This window comes from Chiloscyllium punctatum, chromosome 6 (genome assembly GCF_047496795.1).
Source record: "Chiloscyllium punctatum isolate Juve2018m chromosome 6, sChiPun1.3, whole genome shotgun sequence".
Lineage (NCBI taxonomy): Eukaryota > Metazoa > Chordata > Chondrichthyes > Orectolobiformes > Hemiscylliidae > Chiloscyllium > Chiloscyllium punctatum.
The window spans coordinates 38,604,587-38,627,307 of NC_092744.1; the positions used below are offsets into that span (position 1 = coordinate 38,604,587).

The 22,721-nt window shown below is 42.3% G+C and overlaps 1 protein-coding gene across 11 annotated transcripts in view; it reads left to right on the top strand.

The window, feature by feature from the left end:
- The first annotated feature begins 4,092 nt into the window (after window positions 1–4,092).
- Window positions 4,093–22,721, top strand: part of LOC140478888 (eukaryotic translation initiation factor 4 gamma 1-like) — a 143,234-nt gene continuing 124,605 nt past the window's right edge. For 5 of the 11 annotated variants that reach the window (XM_072572470.1, XM_072572474.1, XM_072572472.1 and 2 more), the window contains exons 1-3: window positions 4,093–4,194; window positions 4,333–4,398; window positions 17,740–17,886. The gene's annotated coding sequence lies outside the window, so the exon portion shown is untranslated. The other 6 variants (XM_072572471.1, XM_072572473.1, XM_072572467.1 and 3 more) reach the window with 2 other exon arrangements.

Sequence of the window (22,721 nt, forward strand, 5' to 3'; positions counted from 1 at the left end):
CGTCGAACAATTCTTACGTCGCCTCCGCCTCCGAGCTTACTTTCACAATCAGGACTCCCGCCCACCTTCCGAGGACCCCTTCGCCCGCCTCCAACACACTGCATCCACCTGGACACCCCGCGCTGGCCTATTACCTGCCCTCGACCTCTTCATTTCCAACTGCCGCTGGGACATCAACCGCCTCAACCTGTCTACCTCCCTCCCCCACTCCAACCTCTCACCCTCACAACGTGCAGCCCTCCAATCCCTCTGCTCCAATCCCAACCTCACCATCAAGCCAGCGGATAAAGGGGGGCACAGTGGTAGTCTGGCGCACTGACCTCTACACTGCTGAAGCCAAACGTCAACTCGAGGACACCTCTTCCTACTGCACCCTCGACCATGACCCCACCCCCCATCACCAAACCATCATCACCCAGACCATACAGAATCTCATCACCTCAGGAGACCTCCCACCACAGCTTCCAACCTCATAGTCCGGGAACCCCGCACTGCCCGGTTCTACCTCCTTCCCAAGATCCACAAGCCTGACCACCCTGGCCAACCCATTGTCTCAGCATGCTCCTGCCCCACTGAACTCATCTCTACCTACCTCGACACTGTCCTATCCCCCCTAGTCCAGGAACTCCCCACATACGAGACACCACACACGCCCTCCACCTCCTCCAAGACTTCCGTTTCCCTGGCCCCCAACGCCTCATCTTCACCATGGATATCCAATCCCTCTACACCTCCATCCGCCATGACCAGGGCCTCCAAGCCCTCCATTTTTTCCTCTCCAGACGTCCCCAACAGTACCCTTCCACCGACACTCTCATTCGTTTGGCCGAACTGGTCCTCACCCTTAACAATTTCTCCTTTGAATCTCCCACTTCCTCCAGACCAAAAGGGTAACCATGGGCACACGTATGGGCCCCAGCTATGCCTGTCTCTTTGCTGGCTACGTAGAGCAGTTGATCTTCCGTAATTACACTGGCACCACTCCCCACCTCTTCCTCCGCTACACTGATGACTGCATTGGCGCCACCTCGTGCTCCCGCGAGGAGGTTGAGCAATTCATCAACTTCACTAACACATTCCACCCTGACCTTAAATTTACCTGGACCATCTCTGACACGTGCCTCCCCTTCCTGGACCTCTCCATCTCTATTAATGACGACCGACTAGACACTGACATTTTTTACAAATCCACCGACTCCCACAGCTACCTGGATTACACCTCTTCCCACCCTATCTCTTGCAAAAATGCCATCCCGTATTCCCAATTCCTCCACCTCCGCTGGATCTGCTCCTGAGGACCAGTTCCACCACAGAACACACCAGATGGCCTCCTTATTTAGAGACCACAATTTCCCTTCCCACGTGGTTAAAGATGCCGTCCAACGCATCTCGTCTACATCCCGCACCTCCGCCCTCAGACCCCACCCCTCCAACCGTAACAAGGACGGAACGCCCTTGGTGCTCACCTTCCACCCTACCAACCTTTGCATAAACCAAATCATCCGCCGACATTTCCGCCACCTCCAAACAGACCCCACTACCAGGGACATATTTCCCTCCCCACCCCTTTCCACCTTCCGCAAAGACCGTTCCCTCCGCGACTACCTGGTCAGGTCCACGCCCCCCAACAACCCACCCTCCCATCCTGGCACTTTCCCCTGCCACCGCAGGAACTGTAAAACCTGCACCCACACATCCACCCTCACCTCTATCCAAGGCCCTAAAGGAGACTTCCACATCCATCAAAGTTTTAGTTGCACAACCACTAATATCATTTATTGTATCCGTTGCTCCCGATGCGGTCTCCTCTAAATTGGGGAGACTGGGCACCTCCTAGCAGAGCGCTTTAGGGAACATCTCCGGGACACCCGCACCAATCAACCACACCACCCCGTGGCCCAACATTTCAACTCCCCCTCCCACTCTACCGAGGACATGGAGGTCCTGGGCCTCCTTCACCGCCGCTTCCTCACCACCAGACGCCTGGAGGAAGAACGCCTCATCTTCCGCCTCAGAACACTTCAACCCCAAGGCATCAATGAGGACTTCAACAATTTCCTCATTTCTCCTTCCCCCACCTCACCCGAGTTCTAAACTTCCAGCTCAGTAGCTGTCCCCATGACTTGTCCGGACTTGTCCTACCTGCCTATCTTCTTTTACACCTATCCACTCCACCCTCTCCTCCTTGACCTATCACCTTCATCCCCTCCCCCACTCACCCATTGTACTCTATGCTACTTTCTCCCCACCCCCACCCTCCTCTAGCTTATCACTCCACGTTTCAGGCTCACTGCCTTTATTCCTGATGGAGGGCTTTTGCCCGAAATGTTGATTTCGAAGATACTTGGATGCTGCCTGAACTGCTGTGCTCTTCCAGCACCACTAATCCAGAATCTATTATCCCATATATCTCACTCGTGAAGATATTCATCATGACACAGATGGATGTATCATATTATCCTTTTATATTTCTTTGCAGAAAATTACAGTACTCAGAATGTAGGAAGTAGGATATGATGATACAGTTTGCAATAAAGTGTTTTTAATAATCTGCATTCCTTCTTATTTAAAAACAAGTCTACGTATATTACATAAAATAGCAATTATTTATAAGTATTAACTTTTTAAAATTTAAACTATGAAGGCAGTTAAGTGACTTTATGATGTCATGAGAAAGTTGCTGACGTCAAACTGGTAAATTGTGACATAATTTAAAATATTTTCACTTTGTATAAGGAAACTTGTAAATAATGTAAATATGTAAATACTCCCCATTTGTTCAATGAGACTAAATTCTTGTTAAGAACAAGCAATTCCTCTTATCAGAAAGATCTTTTCAGTTCCAATGTACAGACTGTGATGGAAAAGAGTGAGATACCTAGTTACTAACTAAACTGTATATGTGTTGTAGCTTTTAAAACATAATTCTGATGTACTCTGAAGGGTTTTTCAGTGTCATTTAGAAGCAGTACAATCTGATATATCAGTTCTGGGTTCGATCAATTACAGCGCAAGAGTGACTTCTGAGAAAAATTCCTTATACAAATAAGTCTTTACTGCCATCCTGAACTTGCTCTATGCAGAAATTGACTTCTTCTGTATGCTGTGAATAAAGAGAGTAGCTCCTCAGCGTAATACCCTGATAAATATATTGATTATGATCCCTTCACTAAGAGACTGAATATAGCCATGTTATGATGTCTTCATAACTTGCCCTTTGGTTGTATGATACCTTTGAATGGCTCATGTGGCTATATTGTATCTTGCATGCTTTGCTACAAAAGTTGCTGTGTTGGATATGGAACAGAAATAGAAAATATTTTTGATGCATTTTGAAAAGTAATTCTAAGGTACTCTGGCAGGGTGGGGCCTGACATGCACCCTTATTCTCATGTACTGTTTTACACAATTGTACGTGAACTTGGATCTTTAAATTCTCATGTCATGTTCCCAATTTAATCTTTCATTCGGATCAGGAAAGTTTAGGACTATTTCCTATCCATAGAGACGGGGTGGGGGCTAACAAATTGTGCAAGATATCTCCTCTGACTCAATAATAATTTTGACTTCCCATTGTCTCAGCTCAGAAACTACAAACAGATTGTTTATGTTTGTAACAGAATGTATGTTAGCAGTTGTAGTTTTGATAGTGTGTCTTTGAGATATTACAGAAATTTATGCTAACACTTGTCTGTATCAGCTTATTTGAGCCTCGTCTGAGTCTGTGGGTTCAGAGATTCAACTGTGAGCAAATTCCTGGATGGCATTCAGATATTCAACTGAGTGCCCCCCACCTACTACAGGATTAGTTGCGAGTTAGCTCTTCATGCTGCTTTACGTATATGTAAGAAGCAGACGAATTTTACATAACGCAATTGCTCTTTGGTTTTTTTTGGTGTCTACACTCCAAGTAATTCATAGGGCATTAAGTATAGTTCGGGATATTTGTCGAAGAAACTGGAATAATTTGCTGGATGCAAAATTGCGTTAAATTTCGGGGCGGGTCGTACGTGCATGCTCCGGTGCTGTGGGAGAGGATATGCTGTTGCAACAAGATTAAACCCAAGTGCTTGTGATTTAGGAGTGAAGCGCTGCTGCCCTCTCCCCGGCGGTGTCACGTGTCCTTTCCGGAACCCTAGAGGCGGAAATCTCCGAAAGTAGCCGATCGTCCGGCTGTGCGGACTGAGGACGAAGGTACGCCATTACTGGGCCGCTTTTTATTATCCGTCTCCATCCTCGGCATGGAGACTGCAAGCACTCACTGCTGACCGGCCCGGTGGCTGCCCTGCCCTCTGTGCTCTGGCCTGACTCTTTTATTTTTCTGATTCGCAGGACAGAAGAAGGGAGGAAGGAAAAAAAAACACTTAACACCTTGAGGAGGAGCCCAGTCCTTCCCGGGTAAGGGGTGGCCTGACGTGTTTCTGCTGACACCCAGGGCTAGGGCTGCAGGGAGCTGGGGGTGGGAGGTGAGGGAGAGCTCCCTCACTCTAACTGGGGGCGGGGGGCAAGAGCGGCCTCGGCATAATCCTCCCCATCACCTCCACCTCCCGATTCCGGGGAATATCGAGTGGCTTTCGAGCCCGCGGCCGGCGCCACCCGGTTGGGGTGGAGAGGGTGGGGGTGGTGAAGGCCGGAGCCTCTCCACCCCCCCCCCCTCCCTCCAAGCCCGGGCTGAGTCGCAGCCAAGCCCCTGCCCCAGCCCCTCTCTTTTTCTGTCTTCCCCTCCCCCGCTCTTTTGCCCCGGCTTCTGAGAAGAGAGAGAGCAGGCCTGAGCCGCCCCTCTCTTCCCTCTGCAGCCCGGGGAGAGGAGGCCCCAGCCCCCTCCCTCCAGAGTCTCATGTCACGTTGAAGTTTTTTTTCCATGGGGTTGGGAGTGAGGGACACGTTAAAAGCAAAACCTGGGTTTTAACCTGTTTGTCGGAGGCCCCAGACCATATGGAAAGCTGCGCGGCTGCCCTGGGGGTGGAATGTAACCCCCCCCCCCCCCCCGGCTCCGGGTGTCCTGGGGGGTGGTGGGGTGGGGAAAAGAGACCGGCCGGGCTTTGACTCCTAACTGTGTTGGACATACTGGTATTAATATTTCAGCCGCGCGTGTGTAGGGTGTCAGCGCATTTGTAGCCTGAGTCTGAAATGACACGTTTGTGCTGGAGGGGGAGGAGGGAAAAAGCCGGTAAAAGAGGAACCATGTGCGGCCGGTGGTTGGTCTCAGAGGCACAGCGCGAGTGAGTCACTGTCACCTCCCCACACGGTTGTGTGCTGCCGGCTCTGACTGCACAAACATCATCGCACTCTCCGCTGCTGCAAACTCTTCCTTAATCTTTTAACTATATATAGATATTCTCACAACACTGGGGAAAGATCACCATGTGACCATTTTTTCAAAAAAAAGAGGGCTCGGATTCTTTTTTTTTTGAAAACGGAAGTGCATTAAAGTTTTAACCATTTTTGGGATCTGCGTTTAATAAGTAGCAATTTTGAAGGATAGCGTAATTGGAATGTGTTGGAGCAAATTTTATTAAACTTTTCAAGCTAATAACGTTAACGACACGACTAGCATATCTTAGAAAGTGTTTGTTCAATTCTGCTTTCAGTTTACTTTAAAGATTCCTTCGAGGAAAAGGTGTTCATTTTTGGGGGAGTTGGAGGGCGGTGTTGTGGATAGATAAAGAGAGAAGACGTGAGATTAAACTTAATTTCAAAACTCACGTAGTGAGGAAACCAGTGCTTCAAGTTTATTGACTGAAATGCCTGATTACTGCTTGCGAAACATCTAAAGATCATTACTGAATATACAGTTGTACGTAAGAAATTCTGTGTTGTGAATTAATGCAAAAGTTTCACCCAGAATGATGAGGACAACAAATACTTTACTAGATATTTGAAATTGGCCTTCCTGCTCCAATGTAAATACATGTAATTTCTTGCCTGATTTTACCCTGTGTAAATATGAATTCAAGTGTGGAAAAAAAACTTAGCTATCTTAATTTACGAGTTGGCATTTAGTCAATATGATATGAGCATTGGATTGAGTGTGTACAAAGTTTGAAATGAATGTTGTGACATTTGATTTGGCATGGATGTTATTTGAAAAGATGTAAAACACTTTACATACATTAAAAATTAAATGATTTGAGAGTGTGACAAATATTGATGCATGTAGAAAGATTGCAATGTTCACTTATTTCATGTGCCATATTTCACATGGACTCAGTGCTGCTCCCTGGCAGTGGGTGTGGTTTTGGTGTTCATGACAATTTGTGCGTTTCTCTCTGCACTGCAGTAACAGACTGTAAGGCCTAATAATCGTCTGGCACTATGTACATGAGAGAACATTGTGTGTCCGGTAGAAGAAATGCCACTTGCTAACATTGATATCAGAGTATTGCTATTTTCAATTTATATTAGTTGTGTGTATTCGAAGAGATTTTGGAAGTGGCAACAGCCAATGGAATTGAATCTGAATCTGATTTGAACTGTAGTTGATGCTAGCTTTTATTATGGTCTTTGTATTTTGAAAAATAACTTGTCTATATTGATCTGTGGTCTAATTTTGTTTGGATTTGGTGGCAAATCTTCTCCATTTGAAATAATTCAAGTACATAAGTCTCCTACTCCATCCCATTTAACTTGATGCCAGATTTTAAATATGATGACTTGGATAATTCTCAATGATGCATTAGATATTTAAGCAGAAGAAATAAGGGCTGTTTAAACATTATAGTTGTTCGCAATTGCGTTAGTCTAGTTAGCAGATACCTGCCTTTTTTCTGAAAGTTGGAACAAGTTTGAAGTGAGCCACCTTGATTACAGCAGGTCAGGCAACATCTGATGAAGAGCGGTCGAGACTCAAAACGTTGGCTTTCTGTCTCTCCATGGATGCTTCATGACCCACTGATCTCCAGCATGTTTTTGTTTTCAGTTCAGATTCCAGCATCTGCAGTAATTTGCTCCTCAACAACTTGATTAGTTGGATGGCTTTACAGTATGTTTTAATTGGTCTACATGATCATCCGTAACTTGGGCAAAGTTTTCAAATGCATTGATGGATTTTTAATCTCAAATTGAAATTTAGAAATTGTAGTCTCTGCATTTGTCAGACTTAACCAATATGGCAATGGCGAAAGTGAGGACTGCAGATGCTGGAGACCAGAGTCAAGATTAGAGCGGTGCTGGAAAAACTCAGCAGGTCAAGCAACATCTGAGGAGCAGGAAAATCAACGTTTCAGGCAGAAGCCCTTCATCAGGACTTCATCAAAGGCTCCTGTTCAAAACGTCAATTTTCTTGCTCCTCGGGTGCTGCCTGACCTGTGCTTTTCCAGTACCACTCTAATCTTAACCATTTATAGTAATGAATTCTATATTGGAATGACTGGGTATAGATTGCATAAACTTTAAGAGGATATTTTGTGTAAGCAGATTCAGTAAATAAAGTTGGAAGCGAAATGTTTCTTTTGGCACTTCAGTTAAACTCCATTTTTTAGGTTGAATTGGCTTCTTAAAAACTTGAATTTTAAATTGAGTTTGCTTGCATTGAAAAAAACTAATTTTTTATTTGGGCATAACTTTAAAGTTTATCATGTTTTAATTTTGAATGCTTACTTTCTAGCTTTTATATGATTAAAAAGGCATAATTGCATCAGGCACTCGAGCAATTCATATCTAGTTTAAACTTTGATTGGATTTTCTGAGTTTCACAGTCTGTAGAGCCTATGTAAACTGTTTTCTTAAAGACTGTGTCCAATTATTCTATACCATCTGTTTTGTCCCCATGACCCTGCAATTTATCATTCTTCAATTGCATTTCCCATTTGCTTTTGGAAAGCTCCTATGCAATCTTTATCCATAGTCTTTTAAGTAGCGGTGAGCACAATATCACCTCCCAAATGAGTGCCTGTTTTTGCTGGATCTCAATGTTTAATCCTGCAAATGGCTTTCTGCTCTAGATAGGAAATTATGATTGTGACATAGGTAAGGAATCCCTCTTTTTCTTCTCCACCTGTCTGCAACAGTTCACCATGTCGTGTAGCTCCACTGTCATCCATTGTGTGTCCCCTCTTGGCTGGTTCCATTCTAATCGTCTGACCATAACCATAATGCTGCTTGCAGTGCTTTTCTTCCTACTCTTGCACTGTTAACTCTGGTGTCCCAAAGATCTATCCTGGGGATCCCTTCTATGCCTCATCTGCATGGTATCCTGTGGAGACATTATCTGAAGGTCTGATGTTGATTTTCATGTGTGCTGACAGCACTCAGCTCAACTGCAGTGCCATCTCTACCTCTTCCACTCTGCAAAATTATCAAATGCTTATTCAGTTACCCTGAAGGATTATCCTATTCAACCTCTCCCCTTGCCTGAGGTATGGTGCCTGAGGTCAAACCACCACCTGTTGCCTCCCTCTGAGAGCTGGTATGAGTATGGCAACTATATTTTTTCCTGAATGAACAGAAATTTCCACCAATTAAATATTGGGAAGACTGCAACCTTTGATTTGGACCTGACTTCAAACTGTTTCATATTCACTAACTTCCACCCTTTACTTGAGCATCTTTATAAGGCTATTTGCAACTTTTGAGTCTCTTCAAATCAACCTCTGACCGGATCAGAGACTACATTACAATTACCAATTTCCACTTTGTTTTGTTCCTAACTGCAACTTGGGTGTTTGACTGGCATTTTTTCTCTCTAATTGCCCTAGAAGAGGTCCTGGTGAGCTTTCTTCAACCGTAGCAATATTTGAGGAAAGGAATGTCCACAGAGCTGTTAGGAATGGAGTTACAGAATTTGACCTGGTAACAGTGAAGGAATGGAGATATGGTTGCAAGTCACAATGGTGTGCAATGTAGAGAAGAAATTAAGTGGTGGTGATTACAGGCATCTGTCATCCTTGTCCTTCTAGCTGCTGAAGTTGCAGATTTAGTAGGTGCTGTCAGAGGGGCCTGAGGGATTTGCTTCCATGCATTCTTTTGCTGGCACATACTACTACTTCCGTCTGTAGTATTGAGGGGATTGAATGTTCAAGGTGATAATCAAGTAGAATGCTTTGTATTGTATGGTGTTGAGCTTCTTCAATGGTGGAGCAACCCTCACTCAGGCAAGTGGAGACTATTGCATCTCTCTTCTGACTAGCGCCTTGTTACAGTTGCTTTATTCTGCATCGGCCCATTTTCTGCTGAAATATTCAACCTTGCCTCTGTTTCTTCTAGATTTGACTATTCACATACTCTTGATCTGGTCTCCCTCTATTTTTAATGTGCTTTAAATCCTGTTCATCTATCATCCTTGTACTTGCTGATATATGTTGCCTCCCATTCAAGCAGCATCTGCTTTAGATTTTTTTTCCAATCCTTCGTGGCCTCCCTCTTCCCTAACTCTGCAATTTCCTCTAGTCCCAAATCCATTTGATATATGAATTAATAACGTTCTAGCTGTTAAGCATCCACAACTTTAATCATAGTCTTTCTGTTGTCTTCTGTTGGCTAGATTCGAAGTACTGAAATTTCCTTCATGAACTTCTCCATCCATCTAATATTTCTCCTTTTAACGCATTGCCTAAAAAACATTTTTGATCATCTGTCCTAATATAGGGGTAACTTAGAATTTCTTTTAGAACTCACTGTGAAGCATGGTGTTGTGTTCTAGATCTTGTCCAGTAGAATTTTCTTATCATTTGCCAATTATTTAAAATGTGTGGGTTTGCAACTAGAGGAAATGGAGCAGGTAGGAAGTCCTTTTATAATTTTGAATACCTTTTTGTCCTAATTTATCGTTCTGGTTTCAACAGTCCCTCTAAATATCTGAATTTGTTATTTCAATTATCATCTTGGTTCGCTTTCTCCAAGAATGTGGCATCTGTCCTCAAGCATTATTCACGATTGCAAAGTATTATTGCAGGGGCATTGTAGAGAGTCATATTGGACTTGCAGAGTTAACTCTGTTTTTCTCTTCACAGGTGCTGTCAGACTAAGTTTTTACAGCACTTATCCTTTTCATTTTAGTAACTTTGAATATTTTTGAGTAAATTGTTTGGTATTTACATAAGCACTACTGCTTGTATCTAAGGTATGTGAATGTGCAAATTAAAAGATTTTGTGGCTTGCAGGAAAATGTAAAATGATCTGATTGGATATAAGTTCAAGTTTGTACAATTCCACCACATTAATTCTCAATGTTATTATTTCGCATTTTCTTTTTCTCTTAAATCTGTTCAACTGGGATGATTTTAGTTGCAAATCTTACAGCTCTGCAATTGACGAGATTTGCCAACAAGATGAGTATTTCTTTTGGGTAGACTTGACCCTGTCGATTTCTTCCAGATATAGTGCTCCATCTAGTGGCTCTGGTTGAGCCTTATTCAAAACTTTACAAATAAAACTTAGAATCCTTCTCCTTTTCTCCCCACCTCACTCATTTGTGTACCTGTTCTTTCCCTGAACAAATCATTTAATCCCCAAAGCCCTTTTAAAAACTCTCAAGACAATTATCCAATTCTTTTTTAACAACCTTGGTCTAATCTGTCTCCGTCATACTTGTAGACACTGCCAATGGTAGGAATATCGAATACAATGAAAAATGTTTCCTTCTGTTATTTCTTTTAACCTATTACTTTAATTCAGTGTCTTCTAGTTCTCTCTCCTGCTGTCAATAGAATAATTTCTTTCTCCAAGCTCCTTTTTTATAATTTTGCACACCTACCTGCTCTTAATCACCCCTATACAAGGAAAAAAAAGTTTTCATATCTAACCTATGCAACAAAAGTCGCACATTCTAGGAATCATTCTCAAATGTTTTTGGATCCTCATGCCTCTGCAACCTTCTCATGTGTTTTATTGAGTTGGCCACAGTTTTTTAAGGCTCAATCAATGCTGTAGATAGGGTTTTCAGAACTTGCTTGCTTTTGTACTCTGCGCCCTGTTTAATAAACCCAGAATTGCACAGTAGTGTTAAGTGCTGAAAGAAAATCCAAAGCATTTTATATATATATATATATACGCACACACGCACACACGCACACACGGTGGGTAGCTTAGGGAAGGTCAAAGGAGGGAATTTGTGTTGATACAGAAAGTGGATGACATCCTTTAATTTGCATTGATGTTTACAAAGGGGAAGGATGTGGTGGATGCTGAGTCTCAGGAGGGGTGTGTTGATATTCTGGGGCATGTCAGTATAAAAAAAGGCAGCATTGAGTGTTTTAAGAAGCATTAAGGCAAATAAGTCCCTAGAACCTGATGTGATTTATCCCAGAATGCTGAGGGAGGCAGGTACGAAACTGTTGGGGCCTTGTACAAAATCTTTCTAACTTCCAGTCAGAGGATGCCTGGAGAAGAGCCAATACTGTTCCTTTGTTTCTGAAGTGCAACGGGGATAATCCCTGACATTACAACCCAGTGGACCTTGCTTTAGTGGTAACAAAATTCCTTATGAAGATTGAGGTATCAGTGCACATTTGGAAAAATATGGATTTATTAGTGATAAGCAGTGTGTTTTGTGTGGAGAAGTTCATATCTTGCAAACTTAACTGAATGTTTTTAGAAAACAGCAAAAATGAGGACAGGATGGTAGGTATTGTCAATATGGACTTTAGCAAGGCCCTTTACAAGATCCCTCATGGCAGGCTGATTCCTTTTTCTTTAAAAAAAAGGAAGTCACATAGGGCCTGCGCTGAGCTGGTAAGATGGATACAGGACTGGCTTAGTCACAGAAGACAGTAGTTAATGAGTTTTGAGAAGATTTGAAGCTCAAGTTGAGGTTCTGGATGTAGAAGACGGTAGTGGTGGAAGGGTGTTATTCTGACTGGACTACTGGTGTTCTGTAGGAATCAGTGCTGGGACCCCAATATGGTTTGGAGGAGAACATAGGTGGCCTTAACAAGTTTGCAGATGGCACAAAGATGGAGCAGCTGCTGATAGTGAGAAGGATGGTCAGAGAATACAGCAGGATGTAGATAGGCTGGAGACTTGGATGGAAGAATAGCAGTTGGAGCTTCTTCTGGATAAATGAGAGATGATGTATTTTGGAAGATCTCATTCAGAAATGAAGTGTATATAATAAATGCCAGAACCCTTAATTGTATCAACATACAGAGGCGTCTAGGTCCACATTTCCCTGAAAAGGGCAACATAAGTGAATAAGGTGGTCAAGAAGGCATATAGTGTACTTGCCTTCATTGGCCAGGCCATAGAGTATTAAAAATTAACAAGTTATGTTGCAGCTGTATAGAACTTTAGTTGGGCCACATTTAGAATATTGTGTACATTTCTGGTCACCACACTCCCGGACTGGTGTGAAGGCTTTGGAGAAGGTACAGAAATGGTTTACCGGGATATTGTCTGGTAAAGGAATCAGCCTGCCATGAGGGATCTTGTAAAAGGCTTTGCTAAAGTCCATATTGATAATACCTACCATCCTGTCCTCATTTTTGCCATTTCCTTAAATAGAAGGAATACTTGATAGAAGTATACAAAATTGAGGCATGGATAGTTGGAGTCTTTCTCAGGGTAGGAGTGTCAATTACTAGGGGATGTAGGCTTAGTTAAAAGAGGGAAAGTTTAAAGGAGATGTGAGGAGCAAGACGTTTTGTTTAGGGTGGTAAGTGCCTGGAATGTGCTACCAGAGGTGGTGGTGGAGGCAGGTAAAGTAGCAGTGTTTATGAAGTACCTTGACCGATTATAATAGGTCAGGAACAGAGGGAAATGCACCCTGTAGAAGCAAAAGGTTTTTACTTTATAGAGAATAGGTGCAGGAGTAGGCCATTCTGCCCTTCAAGCCTGCACCACCATTCAATATGATCATGGCTGATCATCCTTAATCAGTATCCTGTTCCTGCCTTATTTCCATAACCCTTGATTCCACTACCTTTGAGAGCTCTATCCAACTCTTTCTTAAATGAATCTCTTAAATGAATCTTTAAATGAGTCTCTTAAGAGACTGGGCCTCCACTGCCCTCTGGGGCAGAGCATTCCACACAGCCACCACTCTCTGGGTGAAGAAGTTTCTCCTCATCTCTGTCCTAAATGGTCTACCCCGTATTTTTAAGTTGTGTCCTCTGGTTCGGCACTCATCCATCAGTGAAAACATGTTTTCTGTCTCCAGACTGTCCAATCCTTTTAATAGTCTTATACGTCTCAATCAGATCCCCTCTCAGTCTTCTAAACTCAAGGGTGTACAAGCCTAGTTGCTCCAGTCTTTCAGCGTAAGGTAGTCCTGCCATTCCAGGAATTGACCTTGTGAACCTTCGCTGCACTCCCTCAATAGCCAGAATGTCTTTCCTCAAATTTGGAGACCAGAACTGCACACAATACTCCAGGTGTGGTCTCACCAGGGCCCTGTACAGCTGCAGACGAACCTCTTTGCTTCTATACTCAATCCCTCTTGTTATGAAGGCTAGCATGCTATTAGCCTCCTTCACTACCTGCTGTACCTGCATGCTTACCTTCATTAACTGGTGTACAACAACACCCAAATCTCTTTGTACTGTCCCTTTACCTAAATTGATTCCATTTAGGTAGTAATCTGCCATCCTGTTCTTGCCACCAAAGTGGATAACCATACATTTATCCACATTAGACTGCATCTGCTGTGCATCTGACCACTCGCCTAACTTGTCCAGGTCACCCTGTAATCTCCTAACATCCTCCTAACATTTCACCCTGTCACCCAGCTTGTATCCTCGGCAAATTTGCTAATGTTATTACTAATACCATCTTCTATATCATTAACATATATTGTAAAAAGCTGTGGTCCCAGCACTGATCCCTGCGGTACCCCACTGGTCACTGCCTGCCATTCCAAAATGGAGCCGTTTATCATGACTCTTTGTTTCCTGTCAGCCAACCAACTTTCAATCTAAGTTACTACTTTGCCCCCAATACCATGGCCCTAATTTTGCTCACTAACCTCCTATGTGGGACTTTATCAAAAGCTTTCTGAAAGTCCAGGTACACTACTGACTCTGACCTATCCAGATGTGTCGTAATTTCATCCAATTTCCTGCTTTCTCTCTCCCACCTTTCTTAAAAAGTGGTACAACATTAGCCACCCTCCAGTCTGCAGGAACTGATCCCGAATCTATTGAACTCTGGAAAATAATCACCAACGCATCCACGATTTCTCAAGCCACCTCCTTCAGTACCCTGGGATGTAGACCATCAGGCCCTGGGGACTTATCAACCTTCAGACCTAACAGTCTCTCCAACACCAATTCCTGGCAAATATAAATTCCCTTCAGTTCAGGTCCTTCAGCCACTGTTACCTCTGGGAGATTAGAACGGCATCAAGTATTGGTGCAGTCTTTGTGGGCTTAAGGGCCTGATCCTGTGCTGTACTGTTCTTTGTTGTTCTTTGCTTTCTTGAGCTGTCACCCTGATGTTTGCACATGTAGGAGCAGAGAAATCAGAGGGTGCAACTCCTTTAGAAATGCACCATTATTTTAAAAGGCCTACTCTTGTTCCTCCCACCAAACTAATCACTTCTCTGCATTAAATTTAAACTGCCATTTATCTATCTGTTTCACTAGCCATTGTCCACTTGAGACTTATTGTTATCCTTCTCAGTTCCGTATTCTTCTTTACTTAAAAACTGGTGACCATCTGACTTGACATAAAACTGCACTGTCAAAGTGTTGTGCAGTAGAGTTGATGTCAGCAACTATAATTAACAAAAATTCAAGATGCCAAGCTTCAATAGAAATGGAAGTGGGCATTGTCCTTTAACTTGGCTAATTTAGTGTTTGTTTCCGTCAGGATTTACATATGTTAAACAGAATTGTTGCATTGTCCTGTGCAGACCCTCCAATATGCTGTAATGTTTTTTTTTGCATTGCTACTCCCTCCTCAAAAGTTCACTTGATGTCTGTATTATGCCCTGACTAAGATCAGCTGGTTCAGCAAACAACAGATAGAGATTTTCTGATCTGTGCCATTGAATCACGCCAGACTGTGGATTTATGCCCTGAACTTTGGTAGCCAGTGATTACCGGTCATTATACTCCATATGTTCTGGAATGCATTGATCATGTTAACCCAGGGCATTTAATTAATAATTGTTTCCAATTTCAAGTTAGAATGATGCAAACATTTTGTCCCGTATAACTTGGTGTATTTTCAGCTTGAGGAATTATGTATTCATAGAAAAAACCCTGTTTATTTATACTGGACCATGTCTAATGTCATCTTACCTCTGAAATTCTGCTATTTGATCTCTACACTGGTTAAAATAGATGCCAACGTTGGCATGAAATTTCAATTTATTAGATTTTGATGTAGTTCCTACTGTTAACAATTTCATTTAATCATAATTGGAATATGTAATTTTCTTGAAATGTTCCCAATTTTTGAAGTGTCTTAATTGATTGGCATAACTCAAATTTCTATATTATACAATCACCTGTTGTGGCAAAGTACCTGAAGTAAGTAGTCTCTAAACATGATATGGAAAATTCTGGATGCCCACACTTGTATCTTACTGAAGGGTGCTGGATCAACAATGAAGAGTCACTGGACCTGAAACGTTAATTTGGATTTCTCTTCACCTTTGTTACCAGAACTGCTCAGCTTTTCTAGCAAGTTTGTTTTTGTTTCTAATTTGCAACGTCTACCGTTCTTTCAGTTTTTATTGAGATGCAATAAAGTTGTTTACTAATTATCTGATAATGACCTCTTAATTTAGTTGGTCACAGCTTGTTGCACTTGCTTTATGTGGCAATGGCTAATTGTTTTTCATTTAATGAGGATTGCTTTCAGTCCTTTGGCATTAACTGTATGAGTTTTGTATTTCTAAAACTTCAAATTATACACCTGTACCTTCTGGAGAAAAGAATTCTCACCCCTGAAAGCTGGACTGATTTTTTTTTTAACCTAGCTTCCTCCTATCTCTAATGTAGTTTCTTCTCAAACAACTGTTGTAGAGATGCTGTATAGATACCTACTGAGCCTTTATTCACTTGAAGCTCTCAGATACGTTTAAGAAAAAAGAATCAAACCAGAAGTGCGCAATGGATAAAGTCTGACCTAATTACAATCTTGGTTCAAACATCAGCAGAAGAGCTGAAATGGTGGTGTGAGATGAGACTACTGTCCTTAGGCATCAAAGAGCCCAGCAAAACTGTAGTCAGTGGGAGTAAAGGGGGAAACTTTCTAAAGGAAGACAGTTGTGGTTGTTGGAATCTGTTCACATTTAATGGCATTACCATTACTGAATTCTTCACAGCCATCATCTTGGGGTTGCTTTTGACCAGAAATTGAACTGGACTAGGCATATATAGTGGCTATGAGAGCAGGTCAGTATGAACTCTCATCCTGACTCCCCAGAACCTGTCTGCTCTTTCCAGCACTGATGTAATGTAGAATAAATGTGTACCATCTGCAAGATGCTCTGCAGAAACTCACTTAAGCTCCTTTTTAGATTGTACCTTCCAAACCCATGATCACTCTGAAGTGGAAGGACAAGAGCAAAAGCTACCTGGTACATTAAAGTTTCCTTCAAAGTCATTCTGAATTCTCACTTCGAAATATGTTGCCATACCTAAAGTGTCACTGAGTCAAAATCCTGGAACTGCCACCTTTAATTGCATCCAGCTACATTTAAATGGACTGCAGCAGTTCACTGAGGGAGTTCAACACCACTTTTGAGAGCAGCTCTGGATGGGCAATAATTGCTGGCCCAGTCAGCAAAGCCCATATTTCATAAGAGTAGTTTAAACAAACTGGTGTTGCAACAAAAAAAGTTATAATTTTGCATTATAAATGCTCTCTGATCAACTTTTGAAACAAAGCACATTGTGTTTGGCCACCTTACTGGATGAAGTTGGTAAATTGAGTTTAATATCACCAAGTGCAAGAGTTGTGTATTTAATTCCTTTGGTTCCTCGAAGGAATTTTCAGTTACTCCTGCAAACTACTTCACTTTTTGAAACATAACGTTCAAAACAACCGGCAGTAGTTGTATCAACTTACTAATTTTTTTTTCCAGTTTGCATTATATCAGTGTGCATTCTTACTGCAGTGAATATGTGAAGTTGCTACAGTTCTGGATTCCCATATTTTGATTGTGTCCTGATAGCTGTTAATGACTAATTATTGGTACTTAACAAGCTTTTTTTTCTTACTGAAAGTCCTGTCGTCATTTTGTGATAAATGGTATTGCACTAGTCACATGTATCTAGCATGTGCTAATTAAGAAACTGTCCAGACTGCAGGTGAATTGGAACATTACAGTTACAGTTTACTTGGCGTGATTTGGATGCAAATTTTTATAACCTTAGTTGGCAATAATGGTACCTAACTTTTAATATGGGTAAAAACAATGACTGTAGATGCTGGGAACCAGATTCTGGAGTAGTGATGCTGGAAAAACACAGTTCAGGAAGCATCTGAGGAGCAGTAAAATCGACGTTTCGGGCAAAATCCCTTCATCAGGAATAAGGGCTTTTACCCGAAACGTCGATTTTTACTGCTCCTCTGCTGCCTGAACTGCTGTGTTTTTCCAGCACCACCCTAACTTTTAATGTGTCCAGTTGGCAGAATTGTAGTAGTATGATTGTTTCTATTCCTTAATTTTAGCAAATTATGCAATATTTTAAGTGTTGGATTTCTGTTGTGGTTTCAAGAGATAAGATTGCATGTTTTAAAATGCATTTCCTGATATACAGTATTTTAGCCAGATGCTAATTTGATATGTGTGGTCAATCAAACCAATCCATGCCAGTTAATTGCATCCTGTTAATGATATTTGTTTGCTAGGAACATTTACTCAGCTCCGGATTAATTCCTCATGACTTCTAATGGAAAATCTGCTCGCTTGTAGAAACAATTTAACGAGGGATTGCTGCTTTATAGGGAACACGTATTGCCCAACTTTACAGCTGACCCATTAGTGAATGATCAGATGTAAGTATTTTTGACAAAGATGATCACTTTAATGTAGTTTTTGTATGTATTAAATTTGATGCATGCTAATGACCTTAACCCTGTGAAAACACCCACTGCTTTATCTGGAATACTGGTTTAGCCTGTAAGTGCGACTGGTAGAATTTTCTAACCGTGATCATCATTGTGTTACATTATGGCCATCACACATTCACTTCAGTGTTAGAGACATGTGACGAAGGAGATTGATCTTAAATATTCCCCACATCATTAAGATGAAGTAATAAAATAACTTATGAACACTACTTTCTACCTCTGGCTATACTCACTGAATTGCTAATTAGATGCAACAGCATGAAGACAGTCCAGCTATTGCAAGTGGATTTTAATGGGGTTTAGAGGTCTTGTTGAAATGGTATGAGATCATGTTGCGTGTTGTGCACAGTTTTGATCTCCTTTCTGAAGGAAGGATATACTTCCCAGAGAGAGTGTTTACCAGACTGATCCCTGTAATGGTTGAGTTATGAGGAGAGATTGAGAAGTCATAGAATTGTACAGCATGGAATTCTGTAACATTTAGATGAATGAGAGGGATTTCATTGAAACATACAAAGCTCTTGATATGGATTCATGTTGTAGATGTTGGAAGGATTCTTCTCTAAGCTGGAGTGCCTAGAAACAGGGAATTCAGTTCAGATTAGGGTAGGCTATTTAAGACTGGAATAATGAGGAACTCCTGCATGTGATTAATCTTTAGAACCTTCTAATTCAGGACTGTGGAGAGTCCATCATAAATATGTTCAGGATAGAGATCAGTAGATTTCTAGACATTTCAAAAAAAACAATTAGTATGGAGAGTGCATGCAAATCACGCACGCAGCCATTATCTAGTTGGATGGTGGAGCAGTCTTTTTAGAGCATTTAATATCCTACTGATCCACATTCATCTCTGCCTAAATGAATTGTGTTCCACAAGCTGGTTGTGGTCATTGCTGAAACTCTTGACTTGTTGGTTGCCTCCCTTTTGACTGGTTTTAAAAATTGGTTCTCATTTTCATTTGGTCATTTGTGCATCAGTAATTACTGTCCCACTTATTTGAGATCCACTACTTGCCTTTATCAGCAGTGCTGTTTGTCACCCTCCGCCAGGTCCAGTGAACCACCCTCTTCTAACCCTACATGGTTATGATACTGTTAATGATTGCTAAGTGTTATAGCAGCCTACTGCATGCCACGAGATACCATTCAAAGTTTGGGAGAAGATTTGTAGCTCGGGTGCTCGTTGTTGTGGTTCTGTTCGCCGAGCTGGGAATTTGTCTTGCAGATGTTTCGTCCCCTGTCTAGGTGACATCCTCAGTGCTTGGGAGCCTCCTGTGAAGCGCTTCTGTGCTGTTTCCTCCGGCATTTATAGTGGCCTGTCTCTGCCGCCTCCGGTTGTCAGTTCGAGCTGTCCGCTGTGGTGGCCGGTATATTGGGTCCAGGTCGATGTGTTTGTTGATAGAGTCTGTGGATGAGTGCCATGCCTCTAGGAATTCCCTGGCTGTTCTCTGTTTGGCTTGCACTATAATGGTAGTGTCCCAGTCGAATTCATGTTGCTTGTCGTCTGTGTGTGTGGCTACTAAGGATAGCTGGTCGTGTCGTTTCGTGGCTAGTTGGTGTTTGTGTATACGGATCGTTAACTGTCTTCCTGTTTGTCCGATGTAGTGTTTTGTGCAGTCCTTGCATGGGATTTTGTACACTACATTAGTTTTGCTCATGTTGGGTATCGGGTCCTTCATTCTGGTGAGTTGTTGTCTGAGCGTGGCGGTTGGTTTGTGTGCTGTTATGAGGCCTAGTGGTCGCAGTAGTCTGGCTGTCAGTTCAGAAATGCTCCTGATGTATGGTAGTGTGGCTAATCCTTTGGGTTGCGGCATATCCTCGTTCCGTTGTCTCTCCCTTAGGCACCTGTTGATGAAATTGCGAGGGTATCCGTTTTTGGTGAATAATTTGTATAGGTGTTCCTTTTCCTCTTTTTGTAGTTCTGGTGTGCTGCAGTGTGTTGTGGCCCTTTTTTGAATAGTGTCCTGATGCAACTTCGTTTGTGTGTGTTGGGGTGGTTGCTTTCACACACAGACCAAGTCCTAAACTATGAAAATCCCAAGGACTGCACAAAACACTACATCGGACAAACAGGAAGACAGTTAACGATCCGTATACACAAACACCAACTAGCCACGAAACGACACGACCAGCTATCCTTAGTAGCCACACACACAGACGACAAGCAACATGAATTCGACTGGGACACTACCATTATAGTGCAAGCCAAACAGAGAACAGCCAGGGAATTCCTAGAGGCATGGCACTCATCCACAGACTCTATCAACAAACACATCGACCTGGACCCAATATACCGGCCACCACAGCGGACAGCTCGAACTGACAATCGGAAGCGGCAGAGACAGGCCACTATAAATGCCGGAGGAAACAGCACAGAAGCGCTTCACAGGAGGCTCCCAAGCACTGAGGATGTCACCTAGACAGGGGACGAAACGTTTGCAAGACAAATTCTCAGCTCGGCGAACAGACCACAACAACTAGATACCATTTCCAAAGTACAGAGGAGCCATTTGTACGCATTCTCTCAGATATTAATTGTATTTGGTTATGCAGAATGATGCCTGCTCTGATATGATGGTACTGTTAAAGTAGGAGATATATCGGAGAAAATCTTGATGTCATTTGTGCTTTAGCACTGTATTCTTCAGTTATAAATTAATTAGGAACAAGAATTGGGAGTAGGAAGGACGACAGGCATGTATATAGTACCTTTTGAAAACTATAGAATGTACCAAAGTGCTTTAAAATCTCTTGTAAGAAATGTGACATATTCCCACAAATGCCAAGACCAACATTTTTAAAATCCTGATTGAGGGGGAAATATTGACCAGGACAATGGGAATAGTTCCCCTGCTTCTTTTTCCAAACTTTTGTGCTGCTATGGACCTGCCTTCATCCACCTATGGGGACAACATGTCCCCTGTTGAACACCTTGCAGAAAGTACCAGTGACTGTGCTGCACTCTTTCAGTGCTGCAGTTGTCTTAATTTTTTTTACAAATGGAATGGACTTGAATATAAAACATTGTAATTTAAAGTTGAGATTGCAGACAGCTGAGTGAGTAAGTGTTCTAAAATGCTTCTCAGCAACTTGCAACTGGGTTTAAACCTAAATTTACAGAGGTAAAGTGACTTGCAAATGCAGGCATCTAATCTGCAGTAATGATTACTAACTCAGTTGATTGCTTTGTTTGAAAATAGAATGTTATTTTTGCATCTGTGATTTAATTGTAGAAGCTCATTAAAAAAGCCGGAAACACTTTTAAAAATGTGTGCACAATTCAATTCATTAGCTGGTTTCTGAAGTAATGCTTTTGAGGGAATGTTACACAAAATATTCTCTCTAAGTCTCTCAAAGTCTCTCACTTGTCTTTCCCAACTAGTTGTGGTTTTCTTTTAAGATCTTTGTGATCTGTAACCATTTCTAGTTTATGACCTTATTAAACGCTTGGGGAAAAGTTTGTACGGACTTGTGATCTGGAAAGCGTATTATACTGCTTTGGGTGGATTGAGCACTCAATCTGCCTTAAATAAGAGATGAATTGCCTATAATGTTTGCCATTATTAATACCTGTTACCTTTTCAAGGGCTGTTGGAAACATTGAGACAGAACTACTATGCTGTGTCCTCCTACTTGACCATAATTTCCCCCCTCCCATGATTACTAATGTCCTCAACTTTATCCTCTCCATTTCCTGCACCTCAGCCCTCAAACCCCCTCCCCCAACCACAAAAGAGTCCCCCAGTCCTCACATTTCACCCCACCAATCAACAAATCCAATGTGTCATCCTCTGCCATTTTCCCCACCTGCAGTCAGACCCCCACCACCAAAAAGAATATTTCCTTCACCATTCCTCTCTGAATTCCATAGGGATCTTTTCACTCCACGAATCCACTGTCCGTTCCACACTCCCCACCAACATCTGCTCCACACCTAGCAACTTTCCATGCAACTGCAGGAAATGCCTCTACATCTCCCCTCTCTCCTCTGTCTAAAGCCCCAAACAATCATTCCAAAACTGTCAGATTTACCTGCACTTCTAACCTGGTCTATTGCAACAGTTGCACCCAATATGGTCTCTACGTTGGAGAGACCAAGCACAAACCCGGTGACTGGTTCACAGGGCATCTGAGCTCTATATGCTACAATCAATGCCACCTTCCAGTTGCCAGCCATTTGACCTCCCCTTCTCACTCCCACTCCCTTGGTGACATATTCATCTTGGGCCGCCTCCACTGTCAAAATGAAGACACATGCAAATCGGAAGAACGGCACTTATTTGCCACCCCAGAGCTTACAGCCCAGTGGCCTCGAGATAGTGTTCACTAGTTTCAAAATCTCTCTGAATTTAAGTGGGGTCAAGAGCACTTAAATGTCAACAAATTTCCTGTGGGTCTGGGGTTACATGTAGGTTGGACCAGTTAAAGATGGCAGTTTCCTTCTCGAGGACATTAGTGAGCCAAATGGGTTTTTCTGACAACTGATAATTTTATGGTCCGCATTAGACTCCTAAATCTGGATATTTATTGAATTCAAATTCCACCATCTTTCGTGCAGGATTCAAATTAGAGTCCCCAGAACATTCAGGGTCTCGATTTAATAGTCGCATGATAACACTAGACCATCACCTGCCCTTTTAGTATGCAATTTTAAGTTGGCACTTTAATGCAGTATCTCAGGGATACATGCTTTTAGAGAGATGTTGAACTGAGGTATGCCTTAAAATTAACAAGCAGCTTTAGTGTACTATTTAAGA